The following is a 22,980-nucleotide window of genomic DNA, read 5'->3' on the forward strand; positions in this document are numbered from 1 at the left end:
ATTTGGGTGGACAAATAGGCAAAACAATTCGAACGGGGCATTTTCGAGCCAAATTGGTGAGCTATAGCCCATGGTTTTGGGGTTGGTCCCAGAGTTTGGGTATGCTGTGGCCCAAAAATCAATCGGGGCAAGCCAAGAAGGTTGTGGATCATCTCAGTTTAGTCCATTTAAATTTTTGTAGCTATTTTCATAGATAAACGGGCGAAACGGCATGAATTGGGCACTTTCAGGCTAATTCAGTGTGCTATAGCCAACGATTTCAGGGGTGGACCCGGGTTGCAGGCCTTTTATGGGCTAAAAATCAATAGGGGTATGCCAGGGAGGTTGAGGATTGTTCTAGTATGGTCCATTTAAATATTTGTGGCCATTTGGGTAGACAAACAGGTGAAACGGAGTGAACAGGGCATTTTCGGGCAAATTGATGTTCTATAGCCCATGATTTTGGGGGTGATCCCTAGGTCCAGGTGTGCCGTGTGCCAAAAATTGATCGGGGCATGCCAGAGAGGTTTGGAATCATTCCAGTGTGGTCCGTTTAAATTTTTGTGGTCATATAAATAGGCAAAACATACGAACGCAGTATTTTTGAGCCAAGTTGGTGGGCTATAGCCCACGGTTTCGGGGGTGTGCCCGAGGTCCAGGGGTGCTGTGGAACAAAAATCGACTAAGGCATGCCAAGAATGTAGGGGATCATTCTAGTGTGGTCCGTTTAAACTTTCGTGGATATTTGGGTGGACAAACGGGTGTAACGATGCCAACGGGAAATTTTTGGGCCAAATCGGTGTGCTATAGTCCATAATTTTAGGGATGAGCCCGTGGTTCGAGCGTACTGTGGGCCAAAAATTGATTAGGGCATGCTAGGTATATTGGGGATCATCCCAGTGTGGTTTGTTTAAATTTTCTTGGCCATTTGGGTGGACAAACGGGTGAAATAGCGTGAAAGGGATATTTTTGGACAAATCGGTTTGCTATAGCCCACGGTTTTGGGGGTGGGCCCTGTATTGGGCGTGTTGTGGTCGAAAAATCTACTGAGGCATGCCAGGGAGGTTGGAAATCATTCCAGCGTGGTCCGTTTAAATTTTTATGGCATTAGGGTGGACGAACAAGAGAAATGATGTGAACGGGGCATTTTCAGGCAAAATCGGAGTGCTATAGCACATGGTTTCATGGGTGGGATCGGGGTTCAAGCGTGATGTGAGCCAAAAATCGATCGGGGCATGCCAAGAAGGTTGGGGATCATCCCAGTATGGTCCTTTTAAATTTTTATGACTATTTGGGTGGACAAACGGGCGAAACGCCGCAAATGGAGAATTTTCAGGCCATATTGATGTGATATAGCCCACGATTTTGGGGGTGGACCCAAGGTTTGGGTGTGCTGTGGGAAAATAATTGATTGGGGCATGCCAAGGAGGTTGGTGATCATTCCAGTGTGGTCCGTTTAAATTTTCGTGGCCATTTGGGTGGATAAACGGGCAAAACAATGTAAACGAGGCTTTTTCAGGACAAATCAGTGTGCCATAGCCCACGATTTTGGGGGTGGGCTTAGGGTTCGGGAATATTGTGGGCCAAAAATTGACTAGAGCATGCAAACAAGGTTGCTAATCGTTCCGATGTGGTTCATTTAAATTTTTGTCGTTATTTGGGTGGACAAACAGGCAAAATGGCACGAACGAGACATTTTTGTGCCAAATCGGTGTGCTATAGCCACGATTTCGAGGGTGGGCCCAAGGTTTAGGAGTGATGTGAGCCAAAAATCGATCGGGCAAGTCAGAGAAGTTGGAGATTGTTCCAGTGTGGTCCATTTAAATTTTCATGGCCATTAGGATGGACAAATGTGCAAAATGGCGCGAATGAGGCATTTTTGGGCCAAATTGATGTGCTATAGCCCACGGTTTTGGGGGTGGGCTCGGGGTCCGGGAGTGTTGTAGCCAAAAATTAGTCTAGGCGTGTTAAGGAGGTTGGGGATCATCCCAGTATAGTCTGTTTAACTTTTTATGTCCATTTCGATGGACAAACAAGCAAAATGGTGTGAACGGGGAGTTTTCAGGACAAATCGGTGTGCTATAGCCCACGGTTTTAGGGGTGGGCCCAGGGTCCGAGCACACTATAGGTCGAATATCAACTGGGGCATGCCAGGGGGGTTGGGGATTATCCTAATGTTGTCCATTTAAATTTTCTTGGCCATTTGCATGGACAAACGGCAAAACTGCGCAAACAGGGCATTTTCAAGCTAAATCGATTTGCCATAGCCCACGATTTTGGGGGTGGGCCCTGCGTTCGGGCATATTATTATCTGAAAACTAATTGGGGCATGCCAGGAGGTTGGGGATCATCCTAGTGTGGTCTGTTTAAATTTTTGTGGTGATTTGGGTAGACAAACGGGCGAAACGGCACAAATGAGGCATTTTCAGGCTAAATTGGTGTACTATAGCCTAACGTTTTATGGGCGGGGCTAAGTTTCGGGTGTTCTGTGGGCCGAAAAATGACTGGGGTATGCCAGGGAGGTTTGAGATCATCCCATTGTGGTCCTTTTAGATATTCGTGGCCATTTGTGTGGACAAACGGGAAAAACGATGTAAATGAGGCATTTTTGGGATAAATCGGTGTGCTATAGACCACAGTTTTAGGGGTGAGCTCGGGATCTGAGTGTGTTTTGGGCCAAAAATTGACCAAGGCATGCCAGGATGTTAGGGATCATTTCAGTATGGTCCGTTTATATTTTCGTGTCCATTTGGATGGACAAACCAGTGAAAAAGTGCGAATGGGGCGTATTCGGGCCAAATTGGTGTGCTATAGCCCATATTTTTGGGGGTGGGCCCGGGGTTCCGGTGTGCTATGGTTCAAAAATTGTTTGGGACATGCCAGTTAGGTTGGGGATTATCCCAATGTGGTCCGTTTAAATTTTTGTGGCTATTTGGGTGGATAAAAAGATGAAACGGCGAGAACGGGGCATTTTTAGGCCAAATCGGTGTGCTTTAGCCCATAGTTTCGAGGGTGGGATCAGGTCAGTGAGTGCTGTGGGCTGGAAATTGATCGAGTCATGGCAATCATCTTAGTGTGATCCTTTTAAATTTTCGTGGCTATTACAAATAGGAGAAAGAGCATGAACAAGGAATTTTCGGGCTAAGTTGGTGTGCTATAGCCTACAGTTTCGGGGATGGGCCAGGGGTTCAGGCATGGTGTGGGCCAAAAATTGACCAGGGAATGCCAGGGAGGTTGAAAATTGTCCCATTGCGGTCTGTTTAATTTTTTTGACCATTTGGGTGGACGAACGGGTGAAACGGTACGATCGAAACATTTTCGAGCCAAATTGGTGCGCTATAGCCCAATATTTTGGGTTTGTGCCCACGGTTCGGGCGCTAAAAATTGATTGGGGCATGCCATGGATGTAGGGGATCACCCCAGTGTAGTCTGTTTAAATTTTTATAGACATTTGGGTAGACAAACGGGTGAAAAGACACGAATGGAGAATTTTTGGACCAAATTGGTGTGCTATAGCCCACGATTTTGGGGGTGAGCCCATGGTTCGGGCATGTTGTGGGAGGAAAATTGACTCGGGCATGACAGGGAGGTTAGGGATCATCCCAGTATGGTTTGATTAAATTTTCTTGGCCATTTGGGTAGACAAATGGGTGAAACGGCACGAATAGGGAATTATTAGGCAAAATCGATTTGCTATAGCCCATGATTTTGGGGGAGGAACCTAGGTTCGAGAGTGTTGTGTCCTAAAATTAAGGCATTCTAGGGAGGTTGGGGATAATCCCAGTGTGGTACGTTTAAAATTTTATGGCCATTTGGGTGGACGAATATGAGAAATGGCGTGAATGGGGCATTTTTGGGCAAAGTCGGTGTGCTATTGCCCATGGTTTTGGGGGTGGGCTCGGGGTCCGAGCGTGTTATGTGCCCAAAATTGACCGGGGAGTGCCAGAGAGGTTGAGGATCATCCCAGTGTTGTCTGTTTAAATTTTTGTGGCCATTTGGGTGAACAATGAGCAAAACGATTAATTTTTGGGCTAAATCGGTGTGCTATAGCCCACGTTTTTAGGGTAGACCCAGGGTTCGAGCGAGCTGTGGGCCAAAAATTAATTGGGGAGTGCAACGGAGGTTGGGGATCATCCTAGTATGGTTCGTTTAAATTTTCATGACTATTTGGGTGGACAAACGGGCGAAACAAGGCGCACAGGGCATTTTTGAGAAAAATTAGTATGCTATAGCCCATGGTTTTGGGGGTGGGCCCAGGGTTCGAGCATGCTGTAGGCCAAAAATTGGTCGAAGCATTTTAGGGAGGTTCAAGATCAACCCGATGCAGTTCATTAAAATTTTTGTGATTATTTGGGTGGACAAACGGGCGAAATGGCACGAACGGTACATTTTTGGGCCAAATCGGTGTGCTAAAGCCCACAGTTTCAAGGGTGGACCCATGGTCCGGGAGTTCTGTGAGCTGAAAATTGACAAGGCATGTTAGGGAGGTTGGAGATCATTTCAGTGTGGTCCATTTAAATTTCCGTGGCCATTAGGGTCGACAATTGGGAGCAACGACGCGAATTGGGAATTTTCAAGACAAATCGGTATGCTATAGCCCATGGTTATAGGGTGGGCCTGAAGTCAGGGTGTGTTATGGGCAAAAAATTGATCAGGGCATGCCAAGGAGGTTAGGGATTATCTCAGTGTGGTCCGTTTAAATTTTCCTAGCCATTTGGATGGACAAATAGGCGAAATGGTTCGAACGGGGAGTTTTCAGGCCAAATCGGTGTGTTATAGCCCATGATTTTGGGGGTGAGCCCAGAGTCCGGGCGTGCTGTGGGCCAAAAATTAACCGAGGCATGCCAGAGAGGTTGGGGATCATCCCGGTGTGGTCCGTTTAAACTTTCCTGGCCATTTGGGTGGACAAACAGGTGAAACGACATGAATGGGGAATTTTTGGGCCAAATCGATGTGCTATTGCCCATGATTTCGAGGGTAAGCCCGTGGTTCAGGAGTGCCGCGGGCCAAAAATTGATCGGCGCATGCCAGAGAGGTTGGTAATCATCCCAGTGTGGTTCGTTTAAATTTTCTTAGCCATTTGGGTGGAGAGACGCTGAAGCGGCATGAACGGGGCATTTTTAGGCCAAATCAGTTTGCTAAAGCCCACAGTTTTAGAAGTGGGCCCTGGGTTCAGGTGTGTTGTGGCCCCGAAATCAATCAATGCGTGCTAGGAAGGTTATGGATTGGGGTAGGCGAACGAGCGAAAATGTACAAATGGGGAATTTTCGAGCCAAATCGGTGTGATATAGCCCACGATTTCGGGGTGAACCCGAGTTCTGGGCGTGCTATAGGCCAAATATCGATTGGGGCATTCCAGGGAGGTTGGGAATCATCCCAGTGTGATCCGTTTAGATTTTTGTGGCCATTTGGGTGGAAAAACAAGCAAAACAACACAAATGGAGAGTTTTTGGGCCAAATCGGTATGCTATAGACCACGGTTTTAGGGGTGGGCACAGGGTACGGGCATATTGTTGGTGGAAAATTGATTGGGGTATTCCAGGGAGGTTGGGGATCGTCCTAGTATGGTCCATTTAAATTTTCTTAGCCATTTGCATGGACAAACAGGTAAAACAGTGCGAACGGGATATTTTTTAGCCAAATCGATTTGCTATAGCCCACGATTTTGGGGGTGGGCTCTGGTTTCATGCGTATTATGGGCCAAAAACCAACCAAGACGTGTCAAGGAGGTTAGGAATCATCTCAGTATAGTCTGTTTAAATTTTTGTGGCCATTTGGGTGGACAAACAGGCAAAACGGCACAAATGGGGCATTTTCTGGCTAAATTGGTGTACTATAGCCCAAGGTTTTAGGGGTGGGGCGGGGTTTCGGGTGTTCTTTGGGCCAAAAAAGGAATGGGGTATGCCATAGAGGTTAGGGATCATCACATTGTGGTTCGTTTAAATATTCATGGCAAGTTGTGTGGACAAACGGGAAAAACAGCATAAATGAGGCATTTTCGGGCCAAATCGATGTGCTATAGCCCACAATTTTGGGGGTGAGCTCAGGGTCCGAGAGTGGTGTGGGACAAAAATTGACTGAGGTATGCTGGGAGATTGGGGATCGTCCCGGTGTGGTCTGTTTATATTTTTGTGGATATTTGGGTGGACAAACCAGTGAAACGGCGAGAATGGGGTGTATTCGAGCTAAATTGGTGTGCTATAGCCCACGATTTTGGGGGTTTTCCCGGGGTTCGGGCGTGCTGTGGTTCAAAAATTTATAGTGGCATGATAGAGAGGTTGGGCATCATCCCAATATGGTCTGTTTAAAATTTCATGGCTGTTTGGGTGAACAAATGGGTGAAACGGTGCGAACGGGGCATTTTTAGGCCAAATCGGTATTCTTTAGCCTATGGTTTCGAGGGTGGCCCCGGGTCAGGGCGTTTTGTGGGCTAAAAATTAACCAAGGCATACCAGGGATATTTTCGATCATCTCAGTGTGACCCGTTTAAATTTTCGTGGCCATATGCGTGGACAAACATGAGAAACAGTGCGAACAGGGAATTTTTGGGCTAAGTCGGTGTGCTATAGCCCATAGTTTTGGGGTTGGGCTCAGAGTCCGAGCGTGGTGTGGGTCAAAACTCTATTGGGGATTGCCAGAGAGATTGAGAATCATCCCAGTGTGGTCCGTTTGTTTTTTGTGGCCATTTGGGTGGACAAACGAGCGAAATGATGTGAATGACACATTTTTTAGCCAAATTAGTGTGCTATAGCCCAAGATTTTGGGGGTGTACCCGAGGTTCGGGTGTGCTGTAGGCTAAAAATCGACTGAGGCATGTCATGGATGAAGGGGATCATTGTAGTGTGGTCCGTTTAAATTTTCATGGCCATTTTGGTGGATAAATGGGTGGAACGACATTAATGAGGAATTTTTGGGCCAAATCGGTGTGCTATAGCCCATGTTTTTGGGGGTGGACCTGGGGTCCAAGCGTGCTGTAGGCTAAAAATCAATTGGGGCGTGCCATGGAGGTTGGGAATCATCCCAGTGTGGTTCGTTTTAATTTTAATGGCCATTTGGGTGGACAAACGGGCAAAACAGCATGCGCAGGGTATTTTTGATAAAAATCAGTATGCTATAGCCTATGGTTTTGATGGTGGACCCAGGGTTCGGGCGTGCTATGGGCCAAAAATTAATAGAAGCACTCTACGGAGGTTGGGCATCATCCCGATGTAGTTCGTTTAAATTTTTGTGGTTATTTAGGTGGAAAAACGGGCAAAATGGCACGAATGGGAATTTTGGGCCAAATCGGGGAGCTAAAGCCCACAGTTTCGAGGATGGACCTAAGGTCCGGGAGTTTTGTGAGCTAAATATTGATAGGGTATGTTAGGGAGGTCGGGGATCATTCCAATGTGGTCCATTTAAATTTTTGTGGCCATTAGGGTGGAGAAACGAGTGAGACGGTGCGAATGGGATATTTTCGAGCCAAATCGGTGTGCTATAGCCCACAGGTTTGGGGGTGGGCCTAGGGTCAGGATGCGTTGTGGGCCAAAAATTGACTGGGGTGTACCAGGGAGGTTAGGGATCATCCCAGTATGTTCCGTTTAAATTTTCATAGCCATTTAGATGGACAAACAGGCAAAATGGTGCGAACGGGGAGTTTTTGGGTAAAATCAGTGTGCTATAGCCTATGATTTCAGGGGTGAGCCCGGGGTCCGAGCATACTGTGGGTTAAAAATCGATCGAGGCATGCCACGGAGGTTAGGGATCATCCAAGTGTGGTTCGTTTAAATTTTCATGGCCATTTGGGTGGATAAACGGGTGAAACGGCAGGAACGGGGAATTTTTGGACCAAATCGGTGTGCTATAGCCCACAATTTTGAGGGTGAGCCCATGGTTTGAGAGTGCTGTAGTCCAAAAATTGACTTGGGCATGCCAGAGAGGTTGGGGATCAACCCAGTGTGTTTCGTTTAAATTCTCTTGGCCATTTGGATGGAGAGAAGGGTGAAATGGTGCGAACGGGGCATTTTTAGGGTAAATCTTTTTGCTATAGCCTACGATTTTAGGGGTGGGCCCTGGGTTCGAGCGTGTTGTGGAATTAAAATCAATCGAGGCATGTGATAGAGGTTGGGAATCATCCTTGCATGGTCCGTTTAAATTTTTATGGCCATTTGGGTAAACGAACGAGCAAAACGACGCAAACAGGGAATTTTCAAGCAAAATCGGTGTGCTATAGCCCACGATTTTGGGGGTGACCCCGGGGTACGAGCGTGCTGTAGTCCAAAAATTGATTGGGGCATGCCAGGGAGGTTGAGGATCATCCCAGTATGGTCTGTTTAAATTTTTGTGGCTATTTGGGTGGACAAAAGGGCAAAACGACGCGAATGGGGTATTTTCAGGAGAAATCAGTGTGCTATAGCCCATGGTTTTGGGGGTGGGCTCGAGGTTCGGGTGTGCTGTGGGCCAAAAATTTATCGTATTGCATTAGGGAGATTTGGGATTATCCCGATATGGTTCGTTTAATTTTTTCTGGTTATTTAGGTGGACAAACGGGCAAAACGATGCGACTCGGGCATTTTTGAGATAAATCAGTATGCTATGGCCCATGAATTTAGGGGTGGGTTCAGGATTCAAGCATGCTGTGGGATAAAAATTGACCGGAGTGTGCCAAGGAGGTTGGGCATGCTTCCAATGTAGTTTGTTTAAAATTTCATGGTTATTTAGGTGGATAAACAAGCGAAATGGCGCGAACAGGGCATTTTAGGCTAAATCGGTATGGCATAGCCTACAGTTTTGAGGGTGGGTCCAGGGTCTAGGAATGCTGTGAACAGAGAATTGACTGGGCATGTCAGGGAGTTTGGGGATCATTCCAGTATGGTCCGTTTAAATTTGTGTGACCATTAGGGTGGACAAACGGGCGAGACGGCATGAATGGGGTATTTTTGGGCTAAATCGGTGTGCTATAGCCCATGGTTCTGGAGGTGGGCTTGGATTTCGGGTGTGCAGTTGACAAAAAATCAATCGGGGCATGCTAGGGAGGTTAGAAATCATCCCAGTGTGGTCCGTTTAAATTTTCATGGCCATTTGTATGGACAAACAAGTGAAATAGTGCAAATGGGAGTTTTCCTTCTAAATTGGTGTGCTATAACCCATGATTTTTGGGATGAGCTCAGGGTTCGAGCGTGTTGTGGGTTAAAAATCAACTGAGGCATGCCAGGGAGGTTGAGGATCATCCCAGTGTGGGCCGTTTAAATTTTGTTCGCCATTTTCATGGACAAACGATCGAAAAGGCCCGAACAAAGCATTTTCGAGCAAAATTGAATTGCTATAGCCTACGGTTTTGGGAGTGGGCCCTGGGTTCGAGCATATTATGGTCCAAAAATCAACCGGAGTGTGCCAGGGAGGTTGGGGATCATCCCAGTGCAGACCGTTTAAATTTTCGTGGCTATTCAGGTGGATAAATGGGCTAAACAATGCGAATGGGGTGTTTTCGGGATAAATCGGTGTACTATAGACCATGGTTTTAGGGGTGGGGCTGGGTTTTAGGTGTTCTGTGCGCCAAAAAATGAATGAGGCATTCTAGGGTGGTTGGGGATCGTTCCATTGTGATCCATTTAAATATTCGTGGCTATTTGTGTGGACAAATAGGAAAAATAGCGTGGATGAGACATTTTCGAGCCAAATTGGTGTGCTATAGCCCACGATTTTGGGGGTGGTCCGAGGAACGGGCATGCTATTAGTAGAAAATTGATCGAGGCATGCCAAGGAGGTTGGAAATCATCCCAGTGTGGTTCGTTTTAATTTTTGTGGCCATTTTAGAGGACAAACGAGCAAAACAATGTGAATGAGGCATTTTGAGCTAATATGGTGTGCTATAGCCCATGGTTTTGAGGGTGGTCCCGTTTCTGGGTGTACTGTAGGATAAAAATTGATTGAAGAATGTCAGGGAGGTAGGAGATTATTTCAGTGTGGTCTGCTTAAATTTTTGTGGCTATTTGGGTGGACAAATAGGTAAAACGGCGCGAACGGGGCATTTTTGGGCCACATCGGAATGCTATAGCCCACGATTTCAAGGTTGGACCCACGATCCGGGCGTTCTGTGGGCTTAATACTCGCTGGTGCATGCCAGAGAGGTTGGAGATCGTTCAAGTGGGATCTGTTTAAATTTTTGTGTCCATTTGGGTGAACAAACATGCGAAACAGCGTAAACGAGGCATTTTCTGGCTAAATCAGTGTGCTATAGCCCACGATTTTGGGGGTAGGCCAAGGGTCCGGGCATGCTATGCATTGAAAGTTAATCGGGTTATGCCATGGAGGTTGGGGATCATCCAAGTATAATTCGTTTAAATTTTTGTGGCCATTTGGGTGGACAAACAGGCGAAACAAAGTGAACGAGGCATTTTTGGACAAATCGGTGTGCAATAGACCACGATTTTGGGGGTGGGCCTAGGATTTGGGCGTGTTGTAGGCCAAAAATTGACTGGGGCATGTTAGGAGGTTGGGGATCATTCCAGTGTGGTCTGTTTAAATTTTTGTGGCCATTTGGGTGGACAAACGGGTAAAACGACAAGAACGGGGTATTTTTGTTCCAAATCGGTGTGCAATAGCCCATGATTTTGGGGGTGGGCTAGGAGTTCGGGTGTTTTGTGTGCCTAAAATTGATCAGGGCATGCCAGGGAGGTAGGGGATCATCCCAGTATGGTTCGTTTAAATTTTATGGCTATTTGGGTGGACAAACGAACGAAATGGAGCGAATGGGCCATTTTCAAGCCTAATCGGTGTGCAATAGCCCATGATTTCATGGGTGAGCCTGGGGTCTAGCCATGCTATGGCCTGAAAATTGATCGAGGCATTCCAGGGATGTGAGAAATCATCACAGTGTGGTCCGTTTAAATATTTGTGGCTATTTGGGTGGACAAACAGGCGAAACAACATGAATAGGGCATTTTTGGGCCAAATTAGTGCGCTATAGCCAGCAGTTTCGAAAGTGGGCCTAAGGTCTAGCTGTGCTGTAGGCTAAAAATGGATTGAGGCATTCTAGGGAGGTTGAGGATCAGCCCAGTGTGATCTGTTTAAATTTTTGTGGCAATTTGGGTGGACAAACATGCATAAAGTTTCGAACGAGGCATTTTCGGGACAAATCGATGTGCTACAGCCCACGATTTTGGGGTGGGCCTGGGGTATGGCCGTGCTGAGGGCCAAATATTAACTGAGACATGCTATGGAGGTTGGGGATCATCCCAGTGTGGTCCTTTTAAATTTTCGTGTCCATTTAGGTTGACAAACAGGTGAAATGCTACGAACAGGGCATCTTCGGGCTAAATTGGTGTGCTATAGCCCATAAATTTGGGTGTGGGCCCGGAGTCCAGGCGTACTGTGGGCCAAAAATCTGGGATCGTCTTAGTTGGTCTGTTTAAATTTTCGTGGCCATTTGGATAGACAAATAGCACAATAGCACTAACAGGGTATTTTTTGGCCAAATCGGTGTGTTATGGCCTATGGTTTTTGGGGTGGTCTCGGGGTTCGGGGCATGCTATGGGACAAAAATCTATTGGGGAATGCCATAGAGGTTGGTGATCATTCTAGTATGGTCCGTTTAAATATTTGTGGCCATTTGGGTGGACAAACAGGCAAAACGGAGCGAACGAGGCTTTTTCAGGGTAAGGAGTGTGGGGATTGTCCCAGTATGGTTCGTTTAAATTTTTGGGACCATTTAGTTGGACAAACGAGCAAAACAGAACGAACAGGGCATTCTTGGGCCAAATCGGTATGCAATAGCCCATGATTTTGGGGGTGGTCCTGGGGTTCGTGCATGCTGTGGGCCAAAAATCAACCAGGCCATGTCAGGGAGGTTGGGGATCATTACAGTATGGTTCGTTTGAATTTTTGTGGCCATTTGTGTGGATAAACGGGTGAAACAGTGAGAACGAGGCATTTTCGGGATAAATCGGTGTGCTATAGCCATGGTTTAAGGGGTTGGTCATGGGGTTCGGACGTGCTGTATTCTGAAAATCGACCAGGACGTACTAGGGAGGTTGAGGATCATCCTAGTGTGATCCATTTAAATTTTGTATCCATTTCATAGGATAAACGGGCGAAATGGCTCAAACAGGATATTTTCAGGCTTAATCTGTGTGCTATAGTCCAAGGCTTCGGGGATGGGCCCGAGGTCCAGTCGTGATGTTGGCTAAAAATTAATCGGGGCATGCCAGGGAGGATGGGGATCATTCCAGTGTGGTCCGTTTAAATTTTTGTGGCCATTTGGGAGTACAAATGAGTGAAACAGCGGGAACGTGATATTTTCAGGCTAAATTGATGGGCTATAGTCCATGGTTTTGGGGGTGGGCCTGGGGTTCGGGCATGATGTGTTTTGAAAATCGATGGGGGCTTGCCAAATAGGTTAGGGATTGTCTTAGTATGGTTCGTTTAAATTTTCGTGGCCATTTGGGTGGACAAACGGATGAAACGATGCGTACGGGGAATTTTTAGGCTTATTCTCTATTCTATAGCCTATGGTTTCGGGGATGGGCTCGGGGTTCAGTCATGCTGTAGGTTGAAAATATACCAGGGCATGCTAGGGAGGTTGGGGATCATCCCAGTGTGGTCTGTTTAAATTTTCGTGGCCATTTGAGTGAACAAATGGGTAAAACGGCGTGAACGGGGTATTTTTAGGCTAAATTAGTGTGCTATAGCCTAGGGTTTCGAGGGTGGGGCTGGGGTTCGGGCATACTGTGGCCCAAAAATTGATTGAGGCGTGCCAAGGAGGTTGAGGATCATCTCAGTGTGGTCCGTTTAAATTTTCGTGACTATTTAGATGGACAACGGGAGAAATGGAATGAACGGGAATTATCGATCCAAATTGGTATACTATAGCCCACGGTTTAGGGGGTGTTCCTCGGGTCTGGGCATGCTGTGCACTGAAAATCAATCGAGGCATTCTAGGGAGGTTGGGGAACATCCCAGTATAGTCTGTTTAAATTTTCGTAGTCATTTGGGTGGACAAACGAGTAAAATGGTGCGAACAAAGAATTTTTTTAGCCAAATTAGTGTTACATAGCCCATGATTTTGGGGGAGGGCCCGGGGTCTGGGCGTGATGCGGGCCAAAAATTGATCGGGGAATTCTTGGGAGGTTAGGGATCATCCCAGTGTAGTTTGTTTAAATTTTTGGGGCCATTTGGGTGGACAAATGGGTGAAACGGTGCGAATGGGGAATTTTTAGGTCAAATCGATGTGCTATAGCCCACGATTTTAGGGGTGGGTCGAGGTTCAAGAGTGCTGTGGGCCAAAAATCATTCGGGACATTCCAGGGAGTTGGATATCTTCCCAGTATGATCCATTTAAATTTTCGTGGCAATTTGGGTGGATAAATAGGTGAAACGATATGATGAGGCATTTTTGGGCTAAATCGGTGTGCTATAGCTCACAATTTTGGGGGTGGTCCCAGGGCTTGGGCGTGCTGTGTGTAAAAAATCAAACGAGGCATGCTATATCCCATGGTTTTGGGGGTGAGACCTAGGTACGGGCATGATATAATGCAAAAATAGACCTAGGCATGCTAGGGACATTGGGTATCATCCCAGTGTGATTCGTTTAAATTTTCGTGGCCATTTGGGTGGACAAACAGGCAAAACGGTGCAAACGGGGTATTTTTGGGCCAAGTTAGTGTGCTAAAGCCCACGGTTACAGTGTGGTCCGGGGTCTGGGCATGATGAGGTCTGAATATTGACTGAGGCATTCCATGGAGATTAGGGATCATCCCAGTTTGGTCCTTTTAAATTTTCGTGGCTATTTGGGATGACAAAGAGGTGAAACGGTGTGAACATGGCATCTTCGGGCCAAATCAGTATGCTATAGCCCACAATTTTGGGTGTGGGCCCGGGTTCGGGCATGCTGTGGGCCAAAAATCTGAGATTATCCCAATGTGGTCCGTTTAAATTTTCGTGGTCATTTGGGTGGACAAATAGTGAAACAACCCTAACGGGGTATTTTTTTGCCAAATCGGTGTGTTATGGCCCACGATTTTGGGGGTGGTCTCGGGGTTCAGGGCATGCTGTGGGCCAAAAGTCTATCGGGGCATACCAGGGAGGTTGGTGATCATCCCAGTATGGTCTGTTTAAATATTTGTGGTCATTTAGGTGGATAAACAGGTAAAACGGAGCGAATGGGGCTTTTTTTAGGTAAATCAGTGTGCTATAGCCCACGGTTTTAGGGGTGGGCTCGGGGTTTGAGCGTGCTGTGGGCCAAAAATCGACTAGGGCATGTAAAGGAGTTTGGGGATTGTCCCAGTATGGTTCGTTTAAATTTTTGTGACCATTTAGTTGGACAAACAAGCAAAACAGCACAAACGGGGCATTCTTGGGCCAAATTGGTATGCTATATCCTATGGTTTTGGGGGTGGTCCTGGGATTCGGGCATGCTGTGGGCTGAAAATTGACTAAGGCATACCAGGGAGGTTAGGGATCATTTCAATATGGTTCGTTTGAATTTTTGTGGCCATTTGTGTGGACAAATGGCCTAAACAGCGAGAACGAGGCATTTTCGGGATAAATCGGTGTGCTATAGCCATGGTTTTGGGGTGGTCACGGGGTTTGGGCATGCTGCATTCTGAAAATCAACCAGGACGTGCTAGGGAGGTTGGGGATTGTCCTAATGTGGTCCGTTTAAATTTTGTAGCCATTTCGGAGGATAAACGGGTGAAATGGCACGAGCAGGAAATTTTCGGGCTTAATCTGTGTGCTATAGTCCACGGCTTCGGGGGTGGGCCCGAGGTCCAATCGTGCTGCGGGATAAAAATTTATCTGGGGTTTTCAGGGAGGTTGGCGATCATTCCAGTGTGGTCCATTTAAATTTTTGTGGCCATTTGGGAGGACAAACGAGTGAAACAGCGCGAACGTGGTATTTTCAGGCCAAATCGATGGGCTATAGCCCACGATTTTGGGGGTGGGCTTGGGGTTCAGGCATGATGTGTTTCAAAAATCAATGGGGGCTTGGAAAATAGGTTGGGGATTGTCCTAGTGTAGTCTGTTTAAATTTTCATGGCTATTTGGGTGGACAAACGGGTGAAACGATGCGAACGGGGAATTTTTGGGCTTTCTGTTTCTATAGCCTATGGTTTCAGGGGTGGGCTCGGGTTCTGGTCGTGCTGTGGGTCAAAAATCTACCAGGGCATGCTAGGGAGGTTGGGGATCGTCCCCGTGTGGTCTTTTTAAATTTTTGTGGCCATTTGAATGAATAAATGGGTGAAACGACGCGAATGGGGTATTTTTAGGCTAAATGAGTGAGCTATAACATAGGGTTTCGGTGGTGGGGACAGGGTTCAGGCGTGTTGTGGGCTAAAAATTGATCGGGGTATGCCAGGGAGGTTGAGGATCATCCCAGTATGGTCTGTTTAAGTTTTCTTGGCAATTTGGGTGGACAAACGGGTGAAACAGTACGAACAGAGATTTTTTGGGCCAAATGGGTTTGCTATTTATTGCCCACGGTTTTGGGGGTGGGCCCGAGGTCTTGGAGGTTTATGTCCCAAAAATTGATTAGGGAGTGCCAGGGAGTTTTGAGATCATCCCAGTGCGGTCCGTTTAAATTTTCGTGGCCATTTGGGTAGACAACGGGAGAAACAGAATGAACGGGAATTATCGAGAGAAATTGATGTGCTATAGCCCACGGTATGGGGGTGGGCCTAGGGTCTGCACATTCTGCGGGCCAAAAATCGATCGAGGCATTCCAGGGAGGTTAAGGATCACCCCAGTATGGTCCATTTAAATTTTTGTGGCCATTTGGGTGGACAAACGGACAAAACGGTGCGAACGAAGAATTTTTAGGCCAAATTGGTGTTCCATAGCCCACGGTTCCAGGGGAGGGCCTGGGGTCCGGGCGTGATGCGGGCCAAAAATTGATCGGGGAATTATAGGAAGGTTAGGGATCATCCCAGTGCGAATGGAGAATTTTTAGGTCAAATCGATGTGCTATAGTCCACGGTTTCAGAGGTGGGCCGGGGTTCAAGCATGATGTGGGCCAAAAATCGATCGGGACATTTCAGGGAGGTTGAAGATCTTCCAAGTGTGTTTTGTTTAAATTTTCATGGCAATTTGGGTGGACAAATGGGCGAAACAATGCGATGGGGCATTTTTGGCCCAAATCGGTTGCTATAGCTCATGATTTTGGGGGTGCTCCCAGGGTTCGAGCATGCTGTGTGTCAAAAATCAACCGAGGAATGCCATGGAGGTTGGAGATCATCTCAGTGTGGTCCGTTTAAATTTTCGTGGCCATTTGGGAGGACAAACGGGAAAAATGGCGCAAATGGGGTATTTTCGAACCAATGAGGTACGGGCGTGATAGAAGACGAAAATTGACCTAGGCATGCTAGGGACATTGGGTATCATCCCAGTGTGATCCATTAAAATTTTCGTGGATATTTGGGTAGACAAATGGGCAAAACAGTGCGAACAGGGCATTTTCGGGCTAAATCGGTGTGCTAAAGCCCACGGTTACGGGGTGGTCCGAGGTTTCGGGCGTGTTGTGGGCCAAAAATCAACAGAGGCATGACAGGGAGCTTGGGGATCATCCCTGTATGGTCTGTTTAAATTTTTGTGGCCATTTGGATGGACAAACGGGTGAAACGGTGCTAACAAGGCATTTTCAGGCCAAATCGATGTGCTATAGCGCAGGATTTCTGGGGTGATCCCGGGGTCTTGGCTTTTTGTGGCCAAAAATTGATTGAGTCATGCTAGCGAGGTTGGTGATCATCCCAGTATGGTTCATTTAAATTTTCGTGGCCATTTGGGTGGACAAACAGGTAAAATGACGTAAACAAGGCTTTTTCAAGCCAAATTGGTGTGCCATAGCCCACGATTTTAGGGGTTGGCCTGGGGTTCGGGCATGCTACTAGCCAAAAATTAACCGGAGCATGCTAGGGAAGTTGGGGATTATCACAGTGTGATTCGTTTAAATTTTTAGGGCTATTTGGGTGGACAAACGGGCAAAACGGCGTGAACAGGGCATTTTTGGATCAAATTGATGTGTTATAGCCCACAATTTTATGGGTGGGCCCGGGGTTTGTGCGTACTGTTGGCCAAAAATTGATCGGTTCATGCCAGGGAGGTTGGGGAGCATCCCAGTGTGGTTCAAATTGGTGTGCTATAGCCTATGGTTTTGGGGGTGGGCCTAAGGTCCGGCATACTGTGGGACAAAAATTAATCGAGGCAAGCCAGGGATTTTTGAGATTGTCCTAGTGTGGTCCTTTTAAATTTTCGTGGCCATTTGGGTGGACAAACGGTTAACATAAAGCGAACGGGGCATTTTCAGGCCAAATCGGTTTGCTATATCCCACGGTTCAGAGGTGGGACTAAGGTTCGGCGTGCAGTAGGCCAATAATTGATAGTGCTATTCCAGGGAGATTGGGGATCATACCATTATGGTTTGTTTAAATTTTCGTGACCATTTGGGTGAACAAACAGGCAAAACGGCATGAACGGGACATTTTTTAGATAAATCGATTTGCTATAGCCCACAATTTCGGGGGTGAGTTCAAGGTTCGGGTATGCTATGGACCAAAATTCAATCAAGGCTTGCTAGGGAGGTTGGTGATTATCCCAGTGCGGTTCGTTTAAATATTCCTGTCCATTTGGGTGGACAAGTGGGCAAAACAACGTGAACGAGGCATTTTTGAGCGAAATTGGTGTGCTATAGCCTACGGTTTTGGGGATGGGGCTTGCGTTCAGGAATTTTGTAGGCCAAAAATTGACTTGGGTGTGCCAAGGAGGCTGGAAATCGTCACAGTGTGGTCCATTTAAATTTTCATTGCCATTTTGATGGACAAACAGGCGAAATAGCGCGACAAGGCATTTTCGGGTAAATTGGTGTGCTATAACCCATGATTTCAAGGTTGGGCACGGGGTCCGAGTGTGATGTGGGATGAAAATAAATTGGGGCATGCCAGGGAGGTTGGGGATAATCCAAATATGGTCCATTTAAATTTTCGGGGCCATTTGGGTGGACAAACAGGCGAAACGGCACAAATGGGGCATTTTTGAGCTAAATCAGTGTGTTATATCCCATGATTTAGGGGGTGGACCTGGGGTACGGGCATGCTTTTGGCCAAAAATCAACCAAGGCATTCCAGGGAGGTTGCGGACCGTCCCTATGTGGTCCATTTAAATTTTTATGTCCATCTGGGTGGACAAATAGGCGAAATGATGCAAACGAAGAATTTTCAGGCCAAATCAGTGTGCTATAGCCCATGGTTTTGGGGATGGGCCCCGAGGTCCAGGCGTTCTATGGGCATAAAATGAATCAGGGCGTTCTAGGAGGGTTGAGGATCATCCCAGTATGGTCCGTTTAAATTTTTGTGGCCATTTGGGTGGACAAAGGGGCGAAACGATGCCAACGGGGCATTTTTGGACAAAATCGATGTGCTATAGCCCACGATTTCGGGGGTGGGGATGGGGTTCAAGCGTGTTGTGGGCTAAAAATAAATGGGGGCATGCCATGTAGGTTGGGTATTATCCCAGTATGATCCGTTTAATTTTTTTTTGCCATTTAGGTGGACAAATGGGCAAAACGACGCAAATAGGACATTTTTATGCCAAATTGGTGTGCTATAGACCACGATTTTGGGGGTGGGCCTAGGGTTCGGGCGTGCTGTAGGCCCAAAATATATTGGGCATGCTAGGGAGGTTAGGGATCATCCCAGTATCGTCCATTTAAATTTTTGTGGCCATTTGGGTGGACAAATGGGAAAAACAGCACGAACGGGGCATTTTTGGACCAAATAGGTGTGCTATAACCTACGGTTTCTAGGGTTGGCTAGGGGTCCAGCCATGCTGTATGCCAAAAATCGAACAAGGCATGCCAGGTATGTTGGGGATCATTCCAGTGTGGTCTGTTTAAATTTTTGTGGCCATTTGGGTGGACAAATCGGGAAAACAGTTCAAACGGGATATTTTCGGGCCAAATCGATCTATTATAGCCTATGGTTTTTGGGTTGGCCCGGGGTCTGAGTGTGCTGTGAGCCAAAAATCAATGATATATATATATATATGTATATATATATGTATATATATATATATATATATATATACATATAGTGCTAGGTAGGCTGGGGATCATCCCAGTGTGGCCCGTTTAAATTTTCATGGCTATTTGGGTGGATAAACGGGCGAAACAGCGTGAACAAGACATTTTTTGGCAAAATTGGTGTGCTATAGCCCACGGTTTTGGAGGTGGACCAGGGGTTCATATGTGTTGTGGGCCAAAAATCAATCGGGGCATGTCAGAGAGGTTGGGAATCATCCTAGTGTGGTTCGTTTAAATTTTCATGGTCATTTGGGTGGACAAACAAGTAAAACGGCGCGAGAGGGGCATTTTTGGGATAAATCGGTATGCTATAATCTACGGTTTCTGGGGTGGGCCCGAGGCCCAGGCATGCTGTGGGCTAAAAATTAATCAGGATGTGCCAGGGAGGTTAAGGATCATCCTAGTGTGGTCTATTTAAATTTTCATATCCATTTGGGTGGACAAACGAGCAAAATAGCGAACGAAGAAATTTCAGCCTAAATTGATGTGTTATATCTCAAGATTTTTGGGGTGGGTCTGGGGTCTGGTGTGCTGTGGGCCGAAAATCATCCGGGGCATGCCACGGAGGTTGGGGATTATTCCAGTGTGGTTTGTTTAAATTTTAGTGGATAGTTGGGTCGACAAACGGGCAAAACGGCCGAATGGGGCATTTTTGTGTGAAATCGGTGTACTATAAATCACGGTTTTGGGGGTTAACTCAGGGTACAGGCGTGTTGTGGGGCAAAAATTGATCGGGACATTCCAGGGAGGTTGGGGATCATCCCAGTGTGGTCTGTTTAAACTTTTGTGGCTATTTAGGTGGAAAATAAGGCGAAACAGTGCAAACGGGGCATTTTCGGGTTAAATTGGTGTGCTATAGCCCACGGTTTTAGGGGTGCGCCTAGGGTTCAGGCGTGCTGTGGGCGAAAAATTGATTGGGGCATGCCAGCGAGGTTGGGGATCGTCCCAGTATGGTCTGTTCAAATTTTTGTGGCCATTTGGGTGGACAAACGGGCGAAATAGCATGAACGGGGCATTTTCGGGCCAAATTGGTGTGCTATAGCCCAAAATTTCGAGGGTGTGCTTGGGTTACGAGCGTGTTGTAGGTTAAAATTCGATCGGGCCATGCCAGGGAGGTTGGGGATCATCCCAACGTGGTTCGTTTAAATTTTCATGGCCATTTGGGTGGACAAACGAGTAAAACGACACGAACGGGGCATTTTTTGGCCAAATAGGTGTGCTATAGCCTACGATTTCTAGGGTGGGCCCGGGGCTCGGGCGTGCTGTGGGCTAAAAATCGATCGAGGCATGCCAAGGAGGTTAAGGATCATCACAGTCTTATCCATTTAAATCTTCATGGCCATTTAGGAGGACAAACGGGAGAAAAGGCGAATGGAGCATTTTTGGGCCAAATCAATGTTCTATAGCCCACGGTTTTGGGGGTGGGCCCGGAGTCTGGGCGTGTTGTAGGCCGAAAATCATCCAGAGCATGCCAGGAATATTGGGGATCATCCCATTGTGGTATGTTTAAATTTTCATCATTATTTAGGTGGACAAAAGAGCAAAACGACGTGAATGGGACATTTTTGGGCTAAATCAGTGTGCTATAGCCCGCGGTTTTGGAGGTGGGATCGGGTGTGCTGTGGGCCAAAAACCGATCGGGGCATACCAGAGAGGTTTAGGATCATCCAAGTGTGGTCCGTTTAAATTTTTGTGGCCATTTAGGTAGACAATCAAGGGAAATGGGGCAAACCGTATTTTTACGCCAAATCGGTGTGCTTTAGCCCACGGTTTTGGGTGGGCCTAGGGTACGGGCATGATGTGTGTCGAAAATCAATTGGGGAGTGCCAGGTAGGTTGGGGATCGTCCCCGTATGGTCTGTTTAAATTTTTGTGGCAATTTGGGTGGACAAATGGGCGAAACGGCACGAGCGGGGCATTTTCGAGCTAAATAAATGTGCTACAAGCCAAGGTTTTGGGGGTGTGCCTGAGGTCTGGGTGTGCTGTGGGTTAAAAATCAATTGAGCCATGTCAAAGAGGTTGTGTATCGTCCCAGTGTGGTCTGTTTAAATTTTCGTGGCCATTTGCGTGGACAAACGGGCGAAACGGTGCGAACTGGGCATTTTGGGCCAAATCGGGGTGCTATAGCTCATGGTTTTGGGGGTTGGACTGGGGTTCGGGCGTGATGTGGCCCACTAGTTTATCAAGGCGTTCCAGTGAGTTTGGGGATCATCCCAATGTGTTCCGTTTAAATTTTCGTGGCTGTTGTGATGGACAAATAGCGAAACGGCAAGAATAGGGCATTTTTTAGCCAAATTAGTATGCTATAGTCCACGATTTCAGAGGGGGGGGGGGTACCCAGTGTGCTGTGGGTTAGAAATTGACCGAGCCATGCTAGGGAGTTTGGGGATCATCTCAGTGTGGTCCGTTTAAATTTTTGTGGCCATTTGGGTGGACAAACCGGTGAAATGACGCGAACGAGACATTTTTGGGCCTAATAGGTGCGCTATAGCTCACGGTATTTGGGGTTGGCTCGAGTTTTGGGCGTGCTGTGGGCCAAAAATCGATCGAGGCATGCCAGTGATATTGAAGATTGTCCTAGTCTGGTCCGTTTAAATTTTTGTGTCTATTTGCGTTGATAAACAGGCAAAACGGTGAGAACTGGGCACTTTCAGGCCAAATCTGTGTGCAATAGTCCATGGGTTTGGGGGTGGGGTCGGGATTTGGGCAAGCTGTGGGCCAAAAATCGACCGGGGTATGCCAGGGAGGTTAAGGATCGTCCCAGTGTGGTTCATTTAAATTTTTGTGGCCATTTTCAGGCCAAATTGGTGTGCTATATAGCCCATGGTTTTGAGAGAGGGACCGGGGTTCATGCATGCTATGGGTCAAAAATCGATCGTGGCATGCCAGGGAGGTTGGGGATCATCCCAGTGTGGTGCGTTTAAATTTTCGTAGCCATTTGTGGAAAAATGGACGAAACGATGCGAACGAGATATTGTCAGGCCAAATAGGTATGTTGTAGCCCACAATTTAAGGGGTGGGCTCGGGGTGCAGGTGTACTATGGGCCAAAAATATATCGAGCATGCCAGGGAGATTGGGGTTCGTCCCAGTGTGGTCCGTTTAAATATTTGTGGCCATTTGAGTGGATAAATGGGCGAAACAACGCGAACGAGAAATTTTTGGGTTAAATTAGTGCTTTATAGCCCACGGTTTTTGGGGTGGGCCTGGGGTACGGACGTGCAGTGGGCTAAAATCCTACTGAGGTATGCCAGGGAGGTTGGGGATCTTCCCAGTGTAGTATGTTTAAATTTTCATGGCCATTTGGTGGACAAACGGGCTAAACGGAGCGAACGGGGCATTTTTAAGTCAAATCGGTGTGCTATAGCTCACAGTTTTGGGGGTGGGCCTGTCGTTCGGGCATACTGTGAGTCAAAAATCAACCGAGGCATGTCAGGGAGGATATGGATCATCCCAGTTTTTTCTGTTTAAATTCGTTTGGCCATTTGGGTGGACAAAAGGGCAGAACGGAGCGAACCAGGAATTTATTAGCCTAATCGACGTGCTATAGCCCATGGTTTTGGGGGTGGGATCGGGGTCCCAGTGTGTTGTGGGCTAAAAATTAGGGAGGCTGGGGATCATCGTAGTGTAGTCCATTTAAATTTTTGTGGCTATTTGGGCATTCAAATGGGCAAAACGGTTTGAATGGGATATTTTTGGGCTAAATCGGTATGCTATTGCCCACGGTTTTGAGGGTGGGCCTGGGATCCGGGCGTGCTGTGGCCTAAAAATCAATCAAGGAGTGCCAGGAAGGTTGGGGATCATCCAAATGTGGTTTGTTTAAATTTTCTTGGCCATTTGGATGGACAAACGGGTGAAAAGGCGCGAATGGGACATTTTTAGGCTAAATTGGTTTGCTATAGCCCACGATTTTTTGGGTGGGCCCTGTGTTCGGGTGGGTTGTGGACCAAAAATCA

At 47.0% G+C, this 22,980-nt stretch overlaps 1 pseudogene; it reads left to right on the forward strand.

Moving 5' to 3' along the window:
• Positions 1–22,980, forward strand: part of LOC124898854 — a 60,950-nt pseudogene that overhangs the window by 14,534 nt on the left and 23,436 nt on the right.

Source organism: Capsicum annuum, chromosome 5, assembly GCF_002878395.1.
Source record: "Capsicum annuum cultivar UCD-10X-F1 chromosome 5, UCD10Xv1.1, whole genome shotgun sequence".
Classification (NCBI taxonomy): Eukaryota; Viridiplantae; Streptophyta; class Magnoliopsida; order Solanales; family Solanaceae; genus Capsicum; species Capsicum annuum.